Source organism: Schistocerca piceifrons, chromosome 1, assembly GCF_021461385.2.
Source record: "Schistocerca piceifrons isolate TAMUIC-IGC-003096 chromosome 1, iqSchPice1.1, whole genome shotgun sequence".
In the NCBI taxonomy this organism is placed as follows: Eukaryota; Metazoa; Arthropoda; class Insecta; order Orthoptera; family Acrididae; genus Schistocerca; species Schistocerca piceifrons.
The window spans coordinates 809,458,511-809,463,158 of record NC_060138.1 but is presented as its reverse complement, the minus strand read 5'-3'; positions in this window follow the sequence as shown (position 1 = coordinate 809,463,158).

Sequence of the window (4,648 nt, the reverse complement as noted above, 5' to 3'; positions counted from 1 at the left end):
TTGCTTGGCCACCATTGACCAGACGTTTTCAGTTGGTGAGAGATCGGGAGAATGTGTTGGCCAGGGCAGCAGTCGAACATTTTCTGTATCCAGAAAGGCCTGTATAGGACCTGCAGCATGTGGTCGTGCATTATCCTGCTGAAATGTAGGTTTTCGCAGGGATCGAATGAAGGGTAGAGCCACGGGTCGTAACACATCTGAAATGTAACGTTCACTGTTCAAAGCGCCTTCAGTGCGAACAAGAGGTGACCGAGACGTGTAACTAATGGCACCCCATATCATCACGCCAGGTGATACGCCGGTATTGCAATGACAAATACAGGCTTCCAATGTGCGTTCACCGCGATGATGCCAAACACGGGTGCGACCATCACGATGCTGTAAACAGAACCTGGATACATCCGAAAAAATGACGTGTTGCCATTCGCGCACCGACGTTCGTCGTTGAGTACACCATTGCAGGCGCTCCTGCTTGTGATGCAGCGTCAAGGGTAACCGCAGCCATGGTCTCCGAGCTGATAGTCCATGCTGCTGCAAACGTCGAACTGTTCGTGCAGATGGTTGTTGTCTTGCAAACGTCCCCCATCTGTTGATTCAGGGATCGAGACGTGGCTGCACGATCCGCTACAGCCATGCAGGCCTGTCATCTCGACTGCTAGTGATACGAGGCCGTTGGGATCCAGCACGGCGTTCCGTATTACCCTCCTGAACCGATTCCATATTCTGCTAACAGTCATTGGATCTCGAGCAACGCGGTCAGCAATGTCGCGATACGACAAACCGCAATCGCGATAGGCTACAATCCGACCTTTATCAAAGTCGGAAACATGATGGTACGCATTTCTCCTCCTTACACGAGTCATCACAACAACGTTTCACCGGGCAACGCCGGTCAACTGCTGTTTGTGTATGAAAAATCGGTTGTAAACTTTCCTGATGTCAGCACGTTGTAGGTGTCGCCACCGGCGCCAACCTTGTGTGAATGGTCTGAAGAGCTAATCATTTGCATATCACAGCATCTCCTTCCTGTCGGTTAAATTTCGCGTCTGTAGCACGTCATCTTCGTGGTGTAGCAAATTTAATGGCCAGTAATGTATATATGAACGGTTCACCAGCCATTTGACCGTCTTATTCTGTGCAGATGCACAGACAGTGCCCGAACTCTTACAGGAATCGGCGTAAAGCCGCGAGTAATGAGTATAATGGGCAGGGGCACTATGAATACAGTGCGGGACAATAAGTTGCGAATGTGGGGCTGACAGGAGTCGTGTCCGAGATAAGACCCTGCAGTCGCACTATCCTCTGTATCCTCCGGGGCTCAGATGGATAGAGCATCTGCCATGTAAGCAGGAGGTCGTGGGTTCGAATCATGGTCGGGGCACACGTTTTCAACTGTCCCCGTTGACTTATATCAACGTCTGTAAGCAGCTAAGGGTATTCATGTCGTTGTAATTTGATTTTCGACCACTCATTTCAGAAGCAATGAAGACACCCCTGCACCGTTTTGATGGGAAGTGTTTGATCATCCACCGAACACCCAATTTTCACTCCCACTGATTTTCCTGTCCTTGCACAGATGAACTGCAGGCTGTGAGACAACATACTGGCACACATAACAAGGTGCAGACCATTGTAGGGAATTCGCAGAAATCACATTTGGATGCCTTCTATGACGAAAGTATTGTAAAGCTGGTCCCACGCAACGTCAAATACGTAAGTCAGATCGGCAACAAAGTAGAGAAGTAGCTGGAAGATGCATATAAATGTTACAAGTAGAACATATTTGATTTTTGTTCTGGTTTCCATTTCGCAACCGATCGGATGTTGAAAAGAAACTAGATGAATCTTATTTCATGCTATGTTAAATTACATTACTGTACAGTTTCGACCCGTGGCCATTTTCAAATATCTATAACAACAATACCAGATAATATAAAAGTGTAACCTACTAATTTAATAACTCTACACTTTACATATTGTCTTTACTGTTATGTTACTTTCAGTTGTGTCGTTGATATGGATGTCACATTTAAAACCTTTCTAGTGACAACTGGGAACGGACAATGGCTCCGCTGCACATACGACGAAAATCTGCACATATATATTTATATATACAGGATGAGTCCGTTAGACGCAAAACTTTTTATTTCGTGAACGGTTACGCATGTCGAAGCGCGGTTTTCGGTAAATATTAGAGCGTCAAGGGCACGTTTGTTTTTGTTTGGTTAATGTTTTTAGCACTGGTATGAACGGAGATATTGAAGCTAGTATGTTTTTTTTTAAGTGGAACCGTATATTTTTATAATAGCATTCGACAGCTTTTCGACGAGAATTACAGTGATACAGAGTTTGTTAATTTTGACTTTGAAACCTGCCTTAAAAAAATTCCAAAAATGTCATAATCTGCAAGAGAACGGCGGCCGGAAAAGCCATTTTCGATGCAAACACTGCCTAGAAGGCACCTCAGATAAGGCTGCGTAGTTGCCTACCCTGAGGTAGGCCTGCGCTACGAGAAAAAGCTTTATTTCCCCTTGAATCAACTTACGACCTACATGCAGGATCACCTACGAATGTCGTATATAGAAATACGACATAGGCTAGAATCTAGTGTATCGCAAACGGCTTAGGAAAACTACTTGACTTTTTATTATCCTCCTTGATTTACGTGAGCTGAAACAGAGACATCAACTGCTCATTCTTCAAAAGTAAAGGGGTCATTGCAAAAAGCAACTACAGAATTAAGCATCGAAAGGTTAGAAGGAAGATTTGATCTATTTTATCCTGTACGTGGCTGTATGCTTCCTAGAGGTAAAATACATGCTGTCTGACAACTATCTCTGCCTACATTGCTCTAAATTATGTCATATAGAAAACATTAGTTAAACTAAACATTTTACTAAAATACTTTGGAGATCACGTGTACACGTATACTTCTTAACGGAGCATCTTTTCATGTTGAACGTTAGCGACTACTTACAATGTTGCCAGCTACGTGCAATACATGCTGTCGACTTATTTGACGTTGCAATTCAATTTCGTACCCACTTAAATGAAATAAAAAATTTAATACGAATGATTTGGACACCATCCAAATCACATAACATAAATTTTGTCTTCCCCAAAACTATCTTTATCCTTTAATCAAGTGTTCAAACTGTTGACCGTGGACTGAAATGCACGTTTGCAATAGCCACTCTAAAGAACGATGAAGACATATGGTTACAGTGGATGATACAGTAGAGAACGCACTGACGATTCGACAACAGGTCTGGCGTATTTGGGGTTTCCTCATAGACTTCCTCTGTGAGTGCTCCACAAACGAAGAAATCAAGAGGAGTCAAACCGGGGGACATCCCAGGCTATTTGATAGCAGAACGTCCAAGAAAATTATCATTCAGTACTTGTGTTGCAACGTGGGACGAGTGAGCTGGACAACGGTCGTGTTACAGCCACTTACACTGTCACATACCCAGTGGTACCTTTTCTGGGGGAACTGGCAGAACGTTCGACGGAAAATGTGCCTGCAAATATTCATTTAGAACACCTGACACAAAGTAAGGCCTCACAACAAAATTTCCTACGATGCCACACCATACGTTTACGCTCCACAGGCGTTGATGTTGCACCTGACGAAGCCAGTGTAGATATTCGGCTGCCCAGTTCTTGTAATGCAAATTTGCCTTAGCGTGGTTAGTAAACGTTGCTTTATCGGTAAATAGGACATGTTAGAAAAACGCAGAGTCGTCTCTCAGTTGATGAAGGGCAAACCGACAAAACTCTGTCCCACGTTCGATATCACGGTGATCGAGTGTAGTGACAGATGGTAGGGATGGAAATTCTGTCGGTGCAGGATTCGAATCACACTCATCTGCCTGATACCACATTCCTTGGCAATACGTCTCGTACCAACGTGCGGATTCATTAGCTTCGTAGCCTGAACAGCTTCTTTATGTTCTCTGTAAGTGCCAGTCTTCTTTCTTGTCCTCTTTTCGACGTTCAGGAAGCCTGTCCGCACTAGCGTCTTAATAATTTATGTAGTTAGTTGCCTGGAGCGTCGTACACTGTCAATCACGATAGACAGCCCTATACCGCTGTACTGTTTTTACGGAATTTCTCTTACATTCACTATGTAGAAGTGGTATATCCAACTTCTCGTCGTTGGTGTACGTGTCTACGCAACGAATGTTGAAGCAGAAATGAACGTCCTGCAGTGCAGGCAAATGTGTTGACATTCTGACAGCGAAGGTCTAGAGCTCTTGCTTGGCGGTGTTTGCACTGCCATGCCATTTACGGTCACCATACTCTCAAATTCTTCGGTGTTTTTCGAACTTTTTACTACAGGTTTCAACGTCAACATTAACAACGCAATATGTAATATCACCTGTGTCACCGTAGCTGTCTTCTCAAGTGCAATCGAATACACTCATGAAAAGTATAAGGTTCTATTTTAAAAAACCTATTTGCTTCACATTTGCCGAAAGCCGCATTTCGATACGTGTACCCGTTCACGAGACAAAATCTGTGTTTCATCTTTATATAGAATCCGGATACCTGACTGAAAATGACTTACAAGTTCGTGGCCCCCTCCATCGGTAATTCTGGAATTCAATATGGAGTTGGCCCACCCTTAGCCTTGATGACAGCTTCC